We start from the raw sequence: 20,219 nt of genomic DNA on the forward strand, positions 1-20,219 counted from the left end.
GGGTTCCAGAGACACAGTGGACAACTAGCTCTGGTGGGTATGAAGGCAGAAGAGCTGGAGGTCAATCTATGTTATTACCCAGCATGAATGGGCTTAAATTAAGCATTGGCCTTCTTAGTGTTCACACAGACTACTGCAAAAGTAAGTTTCCTTTCTGATAGGCTGGGTTGTAGGAGTCAGCTATGGACAAGCTAGTCATTATTTCTTTATTATTAATTCATCTGTTCTTCAATCTTCTGTTTCAAGGCAGGGCTGTATTGAAACTTTATTTGGTATCTCCTGAGAACAGTAAATTAAACAAAACATTTAAAACACAGGGCACATTAACTGACAGATAATAAAATATCAGTATTTGTTTTATTATCTTTATTATTACTGCTATATGATGGTTGAAACAACACTTCCAAGTAATTCCAGCAGTATTTAAGGTGTAAAGTTTTCTTTAAGTTACTACGATTCTTTCTATTCAATTCCCAGAATCACCAGCCATGTCACAGAAGTGTCTGTACTTCTGAGTGTGCCCCTGTTTCACAGTCTACCTGCTCACTACACCCAGATTTTACTTTGCCTTCTTGTCTGCATGCTAAGTTTCCCTGCACCTGCAGTGTTCTGTTCCGATAAATCTTTCCCACCAAAGCAACCGAGCCCCACTGACACACCAGCTGCCCGCCCGAGTTAGGCCCAAATGAATACACAGAAACTTGTATTAGGTTCAAAGCTGCTTGGCCAATGACTAGGATTCCCATCTGCTAACTCAGTCTTAACTATCATAAATCTATATATTTTATAAGACTTATCTTATCAGACGCCTTATTGGCGACCCTCCTTGCCCGTGGATCACATTGTGCTGCTGGAGGAGCCAGAGGAAAAGGGGGCCTTCCTATTTCTCCTTCTCTTAAATATGAGTCTCCTTGCTGTGTCACTTCCTGCCTGGATCAGCACTTCTCTACTACATTTCCCAGAATTCTCTTTGACTCCTAGTCCTGCCTAACTTGCCGTTTCATTGGCCAAACAGTATTTTATTTAACAATCAATAAGATAAACATACACAGTACATTCCCCATCAGTGTTCACTCTGAGCAACAGATTCATCTGTTAAGCAATATCTGAGTACTTTGCATGCAAAGGCAGGACTGTGTGTATCTGCTCTCTTCTGAACAGAAGCTGTGACTCTTTAAGAGAGATTTCTGAATCCCGATTCAGCCACTTACTAACTTGATGGCCATTAGCAAATTTTCAGTCCCCTCATTTGCAGTTTGGTGTCTCCACTTCTGACTTGTATATGAACACTTATTCTGGGACATTTGTCTCTTCTCTGTAGATAACTAAGACTGTAAACAAACATTAGGCTTGAATATTTAAATGTTATGCTTAGGCTTTCTCCTTCCAACTCTTGGCCTATTAACTTTTAAAATATATTTCACCTAATACAAAATATGCCACTGCAGTCAGAAAGACTACATTTAATGGCCAATCATAGGAGTCTAGGCATTGTCCTACTTTATTCCTGGCTATATTAATATACTCAGTATAATTTAGCCTAAAAATCCTTAGATGCTTTTATGCTTTCTCTCCCTTTACCCAAATCACACTGTTTATCAAAGACACATTTTAGCAAGCAAAATTGAGAGTGAAATAAAGAAAAGGACAAGGAACAGAAGAAAAAGTGTATGGACATTGTGATATTAGGAGGAAGTATATGGGTTTGCTAGTGGAACTTAAGGACACAGATAGTACTTATTGATTTGATTGAGATCTATTTAGGATGACCGCTAATCCCTATTTACCTGGGATTCATGAATTCTCAGGATATGGACACTTTGCATTAAGTGTCCTTGGTCACTTTAGGTCAAATAAAATCTTCCAGTGCCAAATTTAATAGGGTGAAACTAAAGCAGCAGACAACAACCTGGTTGTTTTGGAGCTTGGATTCAGAAACTCAAACCACTGGTTGCTAAAACATTTCTTAATTTTAAAAGAAAAATTCATGGTGAATTCTCTAATAATGGGAGCCCAAATCATGTTCCACAAAAGGAGATTGAAAGATGAAAAGGGGTTCTCTTCCCAACTGTGGTTAGAGAACTGCCCCCCTTCCTGAATGGGAGGGAGCAGCTCAAGTATTTACCCTGTCTATGAGTCAGCCCCAGGGACCAATGACAAACAAGGGAGCTGTGGGGAAGGCAATGGTGCTGTACCCCTGACATCTGGTGCCACTTGTGGGAAACCTCAGTTATTGTTAGCTCTCCCTGCCACCATTGATTTAGACTCTGTGATTTCTGTCCAGAGTTGTCATTATATCAGTCTTTGCCATAAGCATTAACTTCTTAATACAAAAGGGATATTTTCCCAGAGAATAGGATTGACACTTCTGATCCCAAGACAAGACAAAGAAAAGGTCCTTATGAACCTGAAGCAGAGCTTAAAAATCTTCAAACTCAGTGGAGAAGGATCTTTGTAGACTTGTTTGTTTTTTAATGAATGCTATGGCAATTTAAAAGGCTCTTCAGAGCATGTGGTGATATCATCAAGTGAACATGCTGGAAAACCTGACATTAAAACCCATCCAATGGTCTTGGGTTATCATTAATGATGGAGGCAGAGCGACATCTGTTTAGAATGTTCTCATTTGTTACCCTACCCAGTACATATTTCAGTTTATGTTTTCAACATCAATGAGCTGATAAAATCAGGAAATCCAGATTCTTTTCTCTAAGTAATTGGCGTTATGACAAGCAATGTTAGACATGTCCTTGTGGTAAGGAATTAAAATATTACTGGCTTTGTTTTGAAACTGTGACACAGAATGTGTTTTTGGAATCTTTCTGAGGTGGTTTGGTCCCTCTGCTTTTCTGGTAACCACAGCATCTACACTAACCCTCATGGCAGTTTGGGAATTTCCAAAGTGACTATTAACAAGAGTCCATGACTTATGTAATGTTGTCTGCTTCAGCTTGCAGCTTGTCTTGGAGCAGGTGAGCAGGCTGAGTTTAATCAGAGGGTGGGAAACTCTTCATGCTTCACTGGAAGTTCAAGGTTAGAGCTTTCAGGACCTTAATGTGCTTCTTGGTTTCAGAATCTTCTGGAGAACTTGCTGAATATATGAGTTTAGAGTGAGGCACCACTGAGTATGCCTGCTGTTAGTCCACAGGCCATGGTATGCATTGTGGAAATTTATAGGAAGACAGTGGGTTATGAGTAGATGGGGCAGTGTTTGTGTAGGTCACTCGGAACTGATGAATCTGATTTGTCCTCACAGAGCAGTACAGTGAAGCCAAGCAAAGATTTCCTTTGCTGTGATAAACTTGCCTAAAGTCATGTACTGTGAAAACATCTATGTGGATGGTGTTTTCTGTGACATTTATGATTGCTGGTGGATTTGGTTGTTGTTACTCTGATGCTCAAGGAGATCTTGAGCTTTTGATTCTTTCAGCTGCTTGCTGTCCTGGCTTTTTTAAAAAGTAAATGTATTTATTTATTTATTTATTTATTTAATGGTCCTGCCACAGCTTCCTCTCCCTCCTCTCCTCTCAGTGCCTCCTCCCAACCCCCTTATGTTCCGACCTCTTATCTACTCCTCTTCCCTTTCTGTTTAGGAAAGGATAGTTCTCCCATGAGTTTCAACAAAACATGGCATATCAAGTTTTGGTAAGACTAAGCACCTCTTCATGTACAAAGGCAGGGCAAGGCAACCCAGTATGGGGAGTAGCCTCCCAAAGCCAACAAAAGTCAGAGACAGCTGCTGTTCTCACTGTTAGGAGTCCCACAAAATAACCTAGCTACACAACTGTAACATATATACAAAATGCCTAAGTCAGTCTCATGTAGGCTCCCTTTTTGTCAGTTCAGTCTCTGTGAGCTCCTATGAGCGAGGTTAGTAGATTCTGTGAGTTTTCTTGTGTCCTTGACCCCTCTGGCTCCTATAATCTTTTCTTTCCCTCTTCTGAAGGATTCTGTGAAACTGCACCTAATGTTTGGATGTGGGTCTGCATCTGTTTCTATCAGTTGCTGGACGAAGACTTTCTGGTGACAATTGGGCTAGGCACCAACACGGTCACAGGAGATGGCCAGTTCAGGCTATGTATCTACTATTGTTAGGAATCAAGGTAGCTAAAATAATCCTGTACAATAAAAGAAATTACAGAAGTATCACCATTCCTGATTTTAAGCTCTACTGCAGAGTTATAGTAATAAAAACGGCATGGAAATGGCATAAAAACAGACAGATGGATCGATGGAATTGAATAAAAAAACCCACATATAAATCCACATACCTAGGCACAACTGATTTTCAATGAAGAAGCCAAAAGTATACAATGGAAAAAGAAAGTATCTTTAACAAATGGTGCAAATAGATCCATATCTATCACCCTGCATAAAACTCAAGTCCATCTGGTTTTAATTCTTAGTGGGACACAATCTACAATCACCGGCAGAAAGGAGTCCTTATTAGGAATTTTCTCGATTAGGTGGACCTTTGGATGAATCTGTGGGAATTGTCTTCATTAAGTTAATTATGTAGGAAGACCAAATTTAAAAGTCACTGACACCACTCCCTCTGTTTGGGTCATAGAACATGTAAGAATAGAGAGAACAAGCTGAGAGTCATCAGGCATGTGTGCACTCTCTTCTGGACAAGAGAAGCTCCCACAAGCTCCTGCTGCTGGGAATTCTGATATGATTAACTAAAAGATAAAATGAAACCTTTGTCCCCTAAGCTGTTTTTGTCAGGATATCTTGTCTCAGTGAAGGAAACACAACTAGGACACATACCACGACACAAGACACAGCTTTCTGATATTCTACCTTGTAAGGATCAGTAAGCATAAAATCCCATTCATTCTTGGGTTAATTTCTACAGATGACTCTTTTAAAAGAAAGCCATACTAAAAGGACACAGCCATTTGTTTTTCTTATTGTTCATCATCTGGACGCTTGTGAATGTGTGTTAATTATACAGGAGTTTCACTGTGCACTGTAGGCAATATCCTTTATCTTATTCACTCATCATTAACCTTTCTTATCTTCCTCCTGTTCATCCCTTTTATCATCCAATTACCTATCACTATCCCTTTTTGTCCCATGTACCTTTTCCAAGATAAATTCACATATGATGGAAAAAAATGTATACTTGCTTTGTGATCCTGGCATAGGGTGAAGTAGAAGGGATTGGGAATCATCATGTCAAGAAAAAGACACATTTAGTAAACATTGTAAATTACAAGAGAAAATAAAATGGAGACTAACAAGGAGAGCAAAGTCAACCTAAGGGGCTGAAGGTGGCTTCCTTTTATGTCACTTAACCCCAGCGACAGAAAGGCTTTAGAAATTGGCCAGAAAAATTTTGTGCTTATAGGCCCGGAAATTTGGTTGGAAAAAAAATGATAATTAAAGCCAGGTGTTGTTGCATGTGCATTCCACTAGAGACGCTGAGGCAGGAGGGTTACCATGAGTTCAAAACCAACTTAAGATACCCAGTGGAGCCCTATATTTAAACAATAGTAAGAAAAGAGAATGGATGTGCCTTTTCTTGTTCGGGGTGCAGTTTCTGAGAACTGAACATAGAGTGAGCATTGAGTAGCTCTTTCACAAGCACAGTCATTTGGAAATGATTTCTCTTTAATTGAAAACTGAACTTACAGTTATTTCCAACAATGAGACCTGTCAAATGTCCCTGAGTTTAAAGGAATCTGGAAATGCCAGCCTTCACCCTCTCCAAGTTCACTGTGGTGGTCAGTAGCAGCTTTCTGATCTAGTTTTTCCTCGGTGTATAATTGAGTGGAAAGCTCCTTCCCTCAAAGTGTATTGTTACATTTCTGTGTGGCTGTTAATCAGAAGACAAATGGCCACTCACCAGGGCCTTCTGTTTGCACATAAAATAAAAGCCTTGTGGTCATGATTGCTTTTGTGCTAACCAAAATTGAAACCGAGTGAGACAGAAAGCTCAGGACTGATGACTGAATAGCATTCATGATAAACTTACATGAAGGCCTGTTGATTTCACATTAATTGTCTATTTTCTTCATTCATAGGTGAGAACTCTCAGGAATTATTTCTTTTTCTGTTGTTCACTCATCAGGCGCTTTCCCCTTTTCTATGACTCCAGCTTTTAGTTGAGAAACAGAAGAGTTGAATCATAAAAGGGGAGTCCAAAAAAACTTTTATTTGTTTGAAGGAAATTCTTTCCATCTGTCCCTGTTCCTTCCTTTGCTAATTTGGGTCATGTGCTTTGCTTTAGTCATCCATCCCAGGCAGAGAATGGCCAGGGTCCTCCCCCCTTGCCACAGCAAGGTCTGGAGGTCTACAAGTGGTAACTGAAGACTGCCGGACTAACCACATCCTACAGAAACAGTAATAGCTGCTTTAGGCTGAGAGGTTCCAGTGGAATTTGAGGCTAAGAACACAAAGTAAGCCAAAACCTCAAAGGTCTGCAAAGCAGGGTGTAGCTTGATTGAAGGGGAAAGAAAAGAGGTGAGGAGAACAGGGGAGGACCAGTTGCCAGAAGGAAGGAAGCAAGAGAGCCCTGTTTGAATATAAGTAGCCAGTCATTGAGGACCTAACCATATTAAAGATGGGAGTTGAGTTGTTGTGCAGACTGCTGCTCCTGAAGATGAAGCTATGTGGATGTTAAAAAAAAATCTTCAAGATAGAGTCACATTTCACCTGTCCATACTGAACTTCCATATGACCTATTCCTTTAAGTTTGGGAAACATTCAAAATTTCCCTTAAATTATCTGTTGTCATTATAAAAACTAGAAGGGCTTTTTTGGGGGAGCCATGCTTGATTCTGCTGAATGATGGTTCTCTACAAATTTTGGAAACATTGTCTGTGCTACCTCCATTGTGTGACTCAGATACATACTGAAGTCCATCACAGGGTTATCACCCAGAATAGCTCCTTAATCAATATAGCCTCCCTTAAACATTTTTATGCTTTATTATCTTGATTTTTCCATGTGTCTTAGTGAGTTTGTTTTAAAATAAGACATTCATTCTTCTATATTCTTATCTGGAGGTGGCCTACCTGCCTCATTTTATTGAATTTCTATGGGGTTATGTTTCAAATCAATAAAGAATAGCAACAATGAGGCCTTTTTACCAGACCCACAGAGTTATAAAATTCAGTTTGTTTCTAGCTATGTTTATGAAGACTATGGAGACTCAGTTTGCTTTCTATCAGTCTCATTCCTGGAACTCTGAACCTTTCTCCAAGTCTGACTGCAAAAACCAAAATGTTTCAGAAGCTACACATAGGAACTCTGGTCCTTGAGAGTTTCATTCTCAGTAACCCCAATGCAGGCCCAGGATTCCATTAAAAAAGTACCCTCTACTTTTTAGGTTCATTCCAACTGAAGACTGCACACAAGAGGATGAGACAAGACACAAGCACCACATGTTTCTGAAAGTGTGAGGCAGACTTTGCAGTTTAGCAGCACTGAGTGCTTGAGAGTTTGGTTAATGCAACAGTAGAATGCCAGATTCCAACTTCCCCAAACTATGTTTTCTAAATGACTTGAAGATAATTTCAGTGAAACCTTAATGGTCGGGAGGTTAGGATACAGACAAACCCAAGTATTATCTTTTTCTTTTACTGTGGAAGTTAAGCTATCTGCAAGCAAACTATTATATTAAAAAGACTGGCTGACCTTTAGGAAAGAGTCAGCATTTAATATGCCTGCAGCTACTTTCTACATTCAAGTACTGTGTTTGGTACTTGTGTCTTTTGTGAAGGTAACGGATAGCCAGACATGGCTACAGCAACTACAAACAGATGTCTATTCCTGGGGTGTATGAATAACCATCCTCTTTTGATACTGCTACCACGATGCTGACTTTCTGGTTAGGAGATTCCCTTCCCCTCAAAGGGATTTATTTATTTGTTTATTTATTTGGATGTACCTGTCTGTGTGAGTGTATGTGCATGTGTTTTTGTACAGAGCTCTGTACCTTTGCATACAGAAGCCAGAGGTGGGCATTGCATCCCTGAGAGCTGGAGTTACAGGAGTCTGAGAGATGGCTGGCTTGTGACTTGGGTGCTGGGATCTGAACTAATGATTGTGTAGAAAGTTTAAGCGCTGAGCCGCTGCTCCAGTTCCTGTTTCTGTTATCAAGACAATCAATCAAGAGATTGTCCTATGTTTTACTTTCAACTTTCTTTTTTGAAAAAGTTTCCAATAGTGCTTTTCTTCTGGCAAAATGCTCAGGTTTGGCTCAACACTTTGTTCTCTTTTTTAATGAGGAAACATTCACTAGCTACTAGTTGATGTATTATTAAATGCAGAGTAGTCTGCATTCCAAGTCTTTGGGGTGAAATTGGTAATTCCTTTGCAGAATGGGATTGCTCTGGACACTTCTTTATGTCTACTGATGAACATCATGAGCTACAAGATGTGTGCTTGGTTGTGATTTTGAGGGACTAAATGAGAATAGCTGATGGAAGTTTTAATGGGTTTCTTTCTATTTGGAAGAAGGTTTTTTGAGCCTCTGTTCTTGAATGGATGTTTCTAGTTTAATGTTTGTTATTTTATTTAAAATTTAAAGTTTACTTTTACGTTTTCAATCTTTATATTATTTCTGACATAAACTTGGACTCCAGGACAATACCATGTAGTTGTAATTTCCTGACTTAAATAGAGATACTTTCAAAACTTACATTATTAAATATATTTGTCAAATAATTTAATTTAATTCATTGCAATTTTATTACTATTGTTTTATAATTTTTTAAACAATGTATTTTTTTGTTACATTCTTTCTTTATCCTCTCCAAACATCCCCCAGATCCCCCTCCCTCTCCTATCCACCTAACTTTATGTTATTTCTACCTCATTGCAAATTTTTAGATGGCAAAAAAAATCAGTATGAGTGAAATCTAAAAGAAGAACTCATTTGTTTTTCACTTTAATCTTAGAGCTTGTAAAATATCTAAAAACCCCCATATCATATATAATTGTGTTAATACAGATATAATGTTCAAGGAAAGGTGGGCTCTAAGTAATTGCAGCATATTAAGACATGAAGGTTGCCTTAAATTTATTAGAGACAATATACAAGTTCGAGAGTATACATCCTTCTTTTTACTTTGTTGAGTAGTAATTGCACTGTAATCCTGGTTCTAATTGATTTGGTATATAACCATTGAATCATGCAAGATTTGATTCATGGAGGCCATATGTATAAAATGACAGTATGGGTTTATCCACAAATCTTCCCATCTTGGTTTTCTGAATAATTCCTTCAGAATAACTCCTGATTTTGTGCTCTCTGTTGTTTACCTCTTAGGAAGGCATCATTCCCCATGCAGATGAAAGCCTATGACCCAATGGAACAGAATGTGGAATCACACCTACTTGATAACAGCTGCTGCCAAACATGATTTAATTGTGAATGATAAAGCAAACCGAGGACGATGTCACTGTGTGTCCACTCAGGTTAAATAGAAGCCCTGTGCTGGGTGTAGACCATGGCCACTGTTTCTCATGAATTAATGAATACATGCCACATACTAACTTTAAAGAACATGATTGAAGAACATTTCCACTCAAATTCATTGTAATTTTTATTGCTATTATTTTCCCAAAATATCATACACTATAGTTTGATCATGTTCTTTCCCCCACTCATTTCCTTTGGATCTTCCTTCCACTTCCTACCCACCGAACACCCAACTTCACATTCTTTTTGTCTCATTGTAATTTTTTAGATGACAAGAATAAAAGCAGTATAAATAAAATCTGAAAGAACAATTCATTTATTTAAGTTAATGTAGGAAATGGATTCATTTCTTCTATTTGTTTCCTGAGAAAGAAAAAAATCCCTCCCATTGATTACCAGGAACCCCATGAAAATTTAGAAGCACTTTTCAGTGGCCTTTGGTCTCCATCTTTGTCTACCTAAGCTGTAGCCCAAGGCTGTGGATGTATAATGCATTCAGAGGACCCATTAATAGTGATGGCAATGTCGTAACCTGTCATGGTTTCATACGTGCAGTGAGCACTCAGCATCAATAGTTCCCTAATGTCAATTTCAGGGTATATAGTAGGTCACAGACAGTCTTGCAAAGGATTTTTTCAGGTTTAAGAACTGTCTCTGAAGCCAGATTGCTTTAAATTCTCCTTCTCTACAAGATATAGAATTGATGTTATGGAATTTCTTATTTTTATTTTGTTTTCCATTTTTTAATTTTTTTCCAATATATATATATATATATATATTTATATATATATATATATATATATAATTCTAATATATATTATTCTAATATATATATATATATATATTGCAATAACACTGTCACACACACACACACATATATATATATATATTATATATATATATATATATTGCAGCCAGTACAGTGCTGACTAAGGAAAATACTTGATATTTGCTGTCAATTTCTTTTATTTCCTAATACTTGGTCTTTAGAAGGTCTTCATTGTATTTTTTGTGGGTGGTGAAATACAAAGTAAGGTTGTTTGCTCTAAAAATTAAAGTCATATAGAAAGGAAAAGGGGACGACTGAGTATTACAATAAAAAATTTACTTTATATAAAATTTATTTTAGCAGTATGACTTTAAAATTTTTTTGTTTAAAGTAACAAACTGTTATTATTCTTCTAACAAAATGGCCATGAAAATTATTTAAAAGTAGTGGGGTTTTGATAGTGTTTTTTAATCTGACAAAGTTCTAGTAACTTTTTGAAATAAAAAAATCTACCTGATAGCCTCTCTTGGTGGTATATGATGAGGTTAGTACATAAGAGCAGTGATTTGCTATTTCTGTTTTCTCCTCTCTACTCCCTAAGCATTGTGTGGGGGTTGTTTGTGCTCCTTTTCATCCATCCACCTAAACTATCACGACACAATTTAGCTCACAGTAATATGGCTTTATACTTGATCTTACTCAAAGACATTTTTTTGTTTCTATCTCAAAAGACATTTCCAAATTGTCTTAAATGTTCATTTGGTAAATGTATTCATGGAGGGAGCTTTAGTCCTAGCTGAATGTCAGGCTTCGAGGTAAAGTTTTGTAAGCCAGTAAAAGAAAACACCATACCTGGAATCAACTTTGGACAATTTGTGTGTGTGTGTGTGTGTGTGTGTGTGTGTGTGTGTGTGTGTGTGTGTGTGTGCGCGCGCGCGCGCACTTGCGCGCGCGCGCTCACAGAAGAATGGGTTCTGTGGCATCTATTGGGCTGGTAGACTGTAAGGGTTCTCAGGTAAGAACCCAAAGTTCTATTGTGTTTTAATAACACATAGTGAATTGTAGCAAACTTGGTTTCAAATCCCACATTCTCCATGAACAAGTGGCAGAACACTAAGACAATTATTTTCCCTCCCTGGACCACAATTTGGAAAGAAGGAGAGAATGTCCTATTATGTTGACTTTACAATACAGGAGATAAAGTTATAGAAGAAGAACTCTTTTCCTTTATACTACACACTTCTTGTGACCCAAGTGACATTGATTCATTTCCATGTATGGAATGTTGGCATGCTCCCCAGAAAGTATCCAGGATCTTTTCTTGCTTTCACTCTGAGTGTGGTTTGTATATACTTCCCCTCCACAGTGGCTTAAGAGTCCTGTGACTTTTTGTAACCCACTCAATGTATAAAGCACTTGGGTAGAAATGCTTCATTTCAGTGGTTACATAATCTTGGAGACCATGATTCAACCTGTCAGTTAAATTTCCAATATCTGTTTCATGGTTAGGGTGGCAGAGAAGCTCTTCATGATTTCATACATCTTTAGAAATAAAACATTCATTTTTATGCCCCTCATATATTTTGTGCCATAAAATAAAATATATAAATATAATAATAAACTCCTATTTTTATTTCCTCCTTTTCTTTCCTTTCTCCCTCCCTTTCCTTACCTCTACTTTTTCTTCTTCTTCCCCTTCTTAGTCTGCCCCATTCCTCAATTTCTTGAGACATGGTCTTTCTGGCCCAGAAATTCAAGGAAAGCTCAAACTAACCTGCAACTAAGGATCATCATTGTGACTACAGATAGGTTCCACCACATGTGATTTGAAATGCTCCTGTTTCAAAGGCCAATTTCAAATAGTCTCCTCTCTAGAAAAATGCTGTGGAAAAACTTTCGTACACTGTAAATATATATTACTCCCATTGGTTAATAAAGAGCTGACTGGCCTATAGTTTGCCAAGAAGAGATTGGTTGAGAGAGTCAGACTTAGAGGATACTGGGAAGAAGAAAGGCAGAGTCTCAGGAGATGCAAACAAGATTAAGAGGAAGGAGGAGAAAAACACAGAATACTGAGATAAGATACCAAGCTACGTGGTAGAACTTAAATAGAAGTATGGGTTAATTAAAGTTGTAAGCGCTAGTTAGTAACAAACCTAAACTATGGGCTGAGCATTTATAATTAATATTAAGTCTCTGTGTGGTTATTTGGGAGCTGACTAGTGGGATAGGGCTAACTGATGAAAAAGAAGGAAAAGAAGAAAATGTAAAAGACAATTCTGCACATTTTAAATGAGAAATATAAAAAATACATTTGAATGATATTTTAAAAGAAGTTAACAAATTAAAAAGAGTCTTTACCAATCTGATCTGTTTTAAACATTTTACACAGAAAGTATCATTTACTTTTTACACTATATGTATGGCATTCTTGAATTTAAATCACAAGAAAAGTAAGGCCAGAAATATAATAGAACTGACTGGACTGATTCAGGCAGTCTTCATTTTCTACTGGAGCCTGTGGTGACAGATAACATACCTGAACATCTGTGTTGAACCACAGTTTTCCAAAGGGTGAACCATCTCCACCTTCCAAGAGTGAGGGAGTGCCAGATATAGTAGTAAGTTAGGTTATATCTTTTATGAGATTTCTATGTAAAAGAAAATATGGAAAGATAGGAAATGTTCAAATTTCCCCGATTTTATGCCACTAGAATATTTCCTATAAATGATTATGTTTATGAACGTTGGCATACATTCTGGGGGTTAAAATGGCTCTGGTCTGATTCCCATAGGCGGGAAGTTCACAAGACGCTTCATTAATTCGAAGTTACCTGTGATGCTCTCATGATGTGTTTAATTTTTGGTCTGGATCTTTCTTTCGTTAATACCACATTGTCTTAAATTCTGGAATCCTAATATTACTCTAAATATTTTCAAAAAGTGTTTCTATTCTGATGAAATTTATCTGTGTACAATTGTTCCCATATGTATCTATACGTTGCTCTTTTGAATAGCAGTCTGTTTTCCTAAACTCTGTATCGCTGAATTGAGGTCTGTTAAATTACTTTAGATTTGAGACAGAGTTCATTGGAAAAAAAATTTCTAATCCACTAAATATTTTACTGTCATGAAATTATATAATTATATGCATATGTCTATAAAGAAGGTAGGAGAGAGAAAAAGCATAGATGTAAGTAACATGTTGATAGTTTTCATTTGACAATAAATATAATTCCTGTTAGGATAATATGATAGACAATATTGAACTGTATTGGAACAATGTCTGTACAGTGTAAAAGTAATTGAATTGCAGCTGGTGGCAATAGCTTGCTCTGCCTTTGTGAAAATCCATGGGCTGTATCACATCTAACTGACAATGATCTTGTTTTGTGTTTCAGAAAAAACTGACATTATGTGTCTATTATTTGATTAATATAAAAAGAATATTTAAATATCAATTTATGCTATCCAGCACTCTTAAAGTTGATTATTCCCAACCAAATTGATAAGCATTAAATGGTTGGAGGTAGTGGTTGGTATATAGTTAATTATGAAGAACTTTATCCCTAACTTGGAAAAATCAAGTAGAATGTTTATTCTATAAACTTATTTTAATAATTTCTTACTGATTACATTTGTTTTACAGGTACTCCTTACTTATGCCAAAATATTACCTTTATTATTGTGATATTTTTGAAATTGTCTTTACAACCCAGACCATGGGCTGTCTACCGAATGTCCTAGGAATTTGGAAGAAGATGCATGTTTTGTCTCAGGTGGAGTGTTTTTGTAAGTATCAGGTGGGTTACACTGCTTGTAAAACTCATAAAAATGAGTCATCCCAATTCTTTGTACACTTGTTTCTGAAAGTCATTAATATTTGATGATTAGTTTTATTTTTCTTTTATGATGTCAATTTCTGCCTTTTGTATTTTGAAGCCTTATAATAAATATGTCAGTTGTTTTATGTGCTCTGGATACACTAAACATTAATGATTATAGATATCCTATTTAATCTCTAATAATATTCGCTATCCTAAAATACATTTTGTGTTATGTTAAAGATGACTCTCCCAATTTACCTACAGGAGAATGTGTTGTTACATTCTATGAGTATATGCTTGAAGTCATTGCTGTTGCATGACATAACAAGTATGCCCCTTATAGATTTTGGATACACATACTGCCCTAGAACCTTATGATTAGTCTTTGTTCAGTAAGTTTTTTAATGCTTTTAATGTATTTACATCTTATTTATTAGTATTTATATTGTGTAAAGCTGTTGTGTATGTACCTTTAAGACCGTGATTTAAGGAAGTGTCAGGTCATTTGTATTCACTATAATAATTCACACTAATACAGTTCAACCAAATCTCCTTTCAGTAACTCTTAAATGTTCATCTACGAGTTGCTTCTCTTTTGTCTCCATCTAGCTGGGTTGTAGCTCGATGGTCATTTTGAGATATTTTTTGCTTGTTATTGGTGTATTTGCCATCATGTCCTAGAGAGCTCAGATTGGTTCTCTGCTGACAATGCTTCCCTCAAATAGTGTCACTCCAAACAATTGGAACCGTAAACTTGGAGATAATATTAATAGCATTTATTCACTGTTTCTTCCCGTATGAACCATCATGCATTTTATTTATCCACTTATTGTTTTATTTTTATTTAAATTAGAAACAAACTTGTTTTACATGTCAATCCCAGTTCCCTCTCCCTTCCCTCCTCCCTTGCTCCCCCCCACTGACTCCCTGTTCCATCCCCTTTCTGCTTCCCTGGGAGGGTGAGGCCTTCCATGGAAGATCTTCAAAGTCTTTCATATCATTTGGAGAAGGGCCTAGACCCTCTCCCATGTGTCTAGGCTGAGAGACTAACCTTCTATGTGAAATGGGCTCCCAAAGTCCATTTCCCAGGCCTCCTAACTGGCACCCACATTTAGGGGGGCTAAATTAGTCCTATGCTGGTTTCCCAGGTATCAGTCCGGGGTCCATGAGCTCCCCCTTGTTCAGGTCAGCAGTTTCTGTGGGTTTCCTCAGCCTGGTCTTGACCCCTGTGCTCATCACTCCTCCCTCTCTGCAACTGGATTCCAGGCGTTCAGTTTCATTTTTGGTCGTGGGTGTCTGCTTCTGCTTCCATCAGCTACTGGATGAAGACTCTAGGATGGCATATAAGGCAGTCATCAATCTCATTATTGGGGAAGGACATTTAAGATAGTCTCTCCACTATTGCTTTGATTGTTAGTTGGGGTCATCCTTGTGGATCTCTGAACATTTCTCTAGTGCCAGATTTCTCTTTAAACCTATAATGTCTCCCTCTATTATGGTATCTCTTTTCTTGCTCTCCTCTATTCTTCCCCTGACTCGATCTTCCTGCTTCCTTATGTCCTCCTCTCCCCTCCTCTTCTGCCCTTCTCTTTCTCCTAACTCCCTCTCCCCTCCCACCATGCTCCCAATTATCTCAGGAAATCTTGTCCACTTCCCCTTCCCCGCTGGGGCATGTATGTCTCTCTTAGGGTCCTCCTTGTTTCCTAGCTTCTCTGGTGGTGTGGATTGTAGGCTGGTAATCCTTTGTCTATGTCTAAAATCCATATATGAGTGAGTACATACCATGTTTGTCTTTTTGTGACTGGATTGCCTCACTCAGGATGGTTTCTTCTAGTTCCATCCATTTGCCTGAAAATTTTAAGATTCCATTTTTTTTGTTTTGTTTTGTTTTGTTTTCTGCTGAGTAGTACTCCATTGTGTAAATGTACCACATTTTTTTTTTATCCATTCTTCAGTTGAGGGGCATCAAGGTTGCTTCCAGGTTCTGGCTATTACAAATAATGCTGCTATGAACATTATTGAACAGATGTCCTTGTTGTATGGATGTGCTTCTTTTGGGTATATGCCTAAGAGTGGAATTGCTCATCTTGTGGTAGACTGATTCCCATTTTCCCGAGGCACCGGGAAATACTGATTTCCAAAGTGGCTGTACTCCCACCAGCAGTGGAGGAGTGTTCCCTCACTGGAAGAGAACATTAGACCCGTATTTATCCACTTATAAACATTTGAATGGATTGTTACTGGTTTTTCATTTTTAGGAATCTTTTATCCAATCTCCAGGTAATAAAAGATTTTGGCTGCACAATCTCAGTTAAAACTTAATTATTAAGGAATATTTAGAACAACAATTAAAGAAAAAGAGGCCATGAATTTGAGAGTGGGGATGTAGGTATGGGGTGGTACATGGGATGGGTTAGAGGGAATAAAGGAAAAGGTGAAATAATTGCTGTCTTGTAAATTCATAGCCTCTTCTTCATTAATTGTTCTTATATACATGTGAGTATATACACATATCTCTCTGCATAAATGAGTAAAACCTGCTGAGTTTGTACAGTGTTACGTTGGTTGAATATATGTTTTCAGGACTCACTATTTGATATTTAATAATCAAATGGTGTGTTCTTTTTCTTCAGTTCTTATCACTCTTTGTTGTTGTAGGGTTGAGGCCCCATAGGCTTTTCTCTGTGCACTTTAACACATACATTGCTCATGCTTAAGTCATGCTGTTGAGACTTTTTGGACATTTTTAAGAGCCACAATCTCACAGCAAACTCCCCTATCTTACAATCTTCCTAACCCTGCTTCTGGCATGTTCTGGGAGTGTTAGGTGATGGAGTTGTGTTGTTTTTGATGTATCCCTTAGGACTAAGTTCCCTGACTGCATTTTGATTGTCTGCTGTTTTCTGTAATGCTTTCTTTCTGTGGCAAAGTGAAGTTTCCCTGATAAGGGCTGAGTATCACACTTATCTGTGGGTATAAGGACAAACATTTAAAATGCACTTAGGGAGTGTGCTGGAATAGGAAAGTGATGGTTAATGTAATTACATTTTAATTTCAAAATTGTTTTTAGAAAAGACTGACATAGTCTGAAATCTGCCACTGTCTATGTACACACCACCTGATGCAGCTGTGCTCCAGTGAAACTTGATTTATACCAACAGGAAAGGGATTACATTTAGGAGATGGGCCACAGTGATCTGACCTTGCTTTAAGCAAACAATTCCCTTAGTCTGTCATTGAATTATTTTAAAGCAAGGGGCTACAGAATGACTCAGTGGTCAAGAGCACTCACTGTTGTTCCTGAGAGCTGGAGCTCAAATCCTGGCATCCACATCAAATGACTCATTTGTTACTTAGGGGATATGATGACCTCTGCTAATGTGCACATCCCTTCCCTCCACGTGTGTTCCAGTACACACACACACACACACATACAAATAAACACATATAAATTAATCTTTTTTTCTTAAATCTGGTCAGAAGTACAGTAGCCATCTTGTCCCTAAAACAGCTTTCTTTTTGTTTTCTTATTCCATACTCGCTTTTAAAATGTGTGGAGTCATAGTGACATCCCTCACCTGTACACTGATGTAGCCTCACTGTAGGTCAACACTCCCTGCCCCCAGCAAGACTGCTGTACTCCCCTTGCCTAAGACTTATGTGCTCAGCTGTAGGGAGCTGCAGAAAACCGCACCCAAAAGATGGCGCCGGTTTCCGCCCTCTGCCAGCCCGACAGCGAGCGCTCTCTGTGGTAAACAACTCCAAATTAGGCAAAGGTCATGTATCCTCTTAATTCTGCTTGGAGACAACCTATCCTGGCGCGCCACGTAGGGTTAGGTGATTGGTAGATGTAGACTATATCAGGCCCCGTCTCCCTCGGCCCGCCGCCGCCGCCGCCGCCTCCATTATACATTGTACAAAGCAAAGAGGTTCCCGATTAAACTGTGTTTGAAGAAGATTCCTCGGTGTGGCGTCTTTCTTGCTGGTCAAGGGTGGACGCCGCAAGTGGTGGCCCGTACAGGGAATCGGAACTTCTCACAGTCGGGGGTAAGTTCCCAAGGTAAGTGGAACTGTAAAGTCCGCGGTGAATTCGGAGATAGGTCTCTGGTAAAGGAGCACCAAGGTCCTCGGGAAAGAGGCGGTAAAGTCTCCGGAAAGGAGCAACACTGTTCGCGACAAAAGCGAACCGAAAGTAAAAAACCTCGCTTCTGCTTTAATTTGCAGAGTGAGAGTAAGTTAATGGACCCCGCTATTATAGTGGTGATTTGGCTGCTTTTTAACATCGCAGCCTTGGGCAATCTCACTGTGGCTAGTTGGGATAAGCTTGGAAAAGATCTAGATTTTGCCTGGGCACAGGGAATGCTGAAGCCAGGGACGAGGCCTATTTGGAAAATGGTTTGCAGCTGTCTAGAGGATCAAAGATGCCGCAAGGCTGTAGAAGAGGGGCAGGAGACGTTAGAACAGCTGAAGGAAATAAATAGATGCAAGTCATGGGGCCTGTGCAGCGTGGTTTACCATTGCTGTCAGCCCTACCCAATCATGAAGAACCTGATTTGTGATGTGTGCAGGATAGTGTTAGGTTTGCTTTTACTTTACCTTCTATTCTCCATACCATTATATGAGTGGGTGGTTTTACCCCAGGATATGGTCAATAGCCCCACTATGTGTCAGCTTTTTGTGTGTCATGCTATTGCTCCTATTAGAGAGAAATACCCTGCTGTGAGATGTGTTCACTATATGGATGGCATTCTCTTAACTAGTAAGGAGTTGAAATTGCTGCATTTAGCATATGGAGATTGCATTGGATATCCAATCTACCCTTAATGCTCAATTGAAAGGTGGCATTATGGTTTTGAATCAACACATTGATCTATTGCAGGAACAATTGGATACTTTACGGCAACTGGCACAGTTGGGATGTGAATGGAGAATGCCTGGTTTGTGTGTAACAGCTGTTTCCTATCAGAATTATTCCTTAGCAGCAAACATGTCTAAACCTTCATAGTATCTTCTAGGCAACTGGTCTGGGGATTTTGACAAGCTGATGCAGGAGCTGAGACTCTCCATGGTGCATGTGAATTCCACCAGGGTCGACATCTCGGTTGCGGAAGGACTGTCTGCGTGGATCACTCAAGCCATGAATCATCTGAAAGAGTGGGCAGGAATGGGTGCCCTGGGAGGAATGCTTATCCTAGTTAGTTTCATAGCGTTATGGTGTATCTGAAGGATGAGGGTCACACAGCAGAGAAGTAATACCATGATTGCACAAGCCTTTAGTTTAGTTAAGGAATGGGCTGGAGTAGGGGTTATGTTTTCCATGATGCTGTTAGCCATTTTTGTTTGCTTGTGGTGCCTATGCAGGATCAGGAAGTCGCAAAAATCCCAAGCTGCTATGTTGGTACAGGCCTTTGCTGCTGTGGAAGCAGGACAGTCCCCTCAAGCATGGTTATCCATGCTGACAGACAAATAGATGTCTGTCTCGCCCTTGCTGAGTGAGTGATGCGTATCTGAATCAGTCATGCTCAATGACGGGCACCTACCCTCATGCTGAGCGAATAAGCATACATGTGTTCCCTTCAACCTAAGACATGAGCCTGTGAGGGCGACACAGTGACTCTTTGACGGGTAAGATAGGGACACTGGGGTTGAACCTAAGACAGAGATGACTGAAATCTGACAACAGATAGATACTGCTACTCCTATAATATTAAAACAAAAAGGGGGAACTGTAGGGAGCTGCAGAAAAAGATGGCGCCGGTTTCCGCCCTCTGCCAGCCTGACAGCGAGCGCTCTCTGTGGTAAACAACTCCAAATTAGGCAAAGGTCATGTATCCTCTTAATTCTGCTTGGAGACAACCTATCCTGGCGCGCCACGTAGGGTTAGGTGATTGGTAGATGTAGACTATATCAGGCCCCGTCTCCCTCGGCCCGGGGCCGCCGCCGCCGCCGCCGCCTCCATTATACATTGTACAAAGCAAAGAGGTTCCCGATTAAACTGTGTTTGAAGAAGATTCCTCGGTGTGGCGTCTTTCTTGCTGGTCAAGGGTGGACGCCGCACTCAGCCTCCCTGAGTGTGTTCTCAGCATGGAATTAAACCTCCTTGTTAATCATTTAGCAAGCATCAGGCGAGTTCAACTCTGTGTTTAGAGACAAGCGCCAGGAAACCTCCATGCTTGCTGACTTCTAAAGC

This window comes from Cricetulus griseus, chromosome 6 (assembly GCF_003668045.3).
Source record: "Cricetulus griseus strain 17A/GY chromosome 6, alternate assembly CriGri-PICRH-1.0, whole genome shotgun sequence".
NCBI lineage: Eukaryota > Metazoa > Chordata > Mammalia > Rodentia > Cricetidae > Cricetulus > Cricetulus griseus.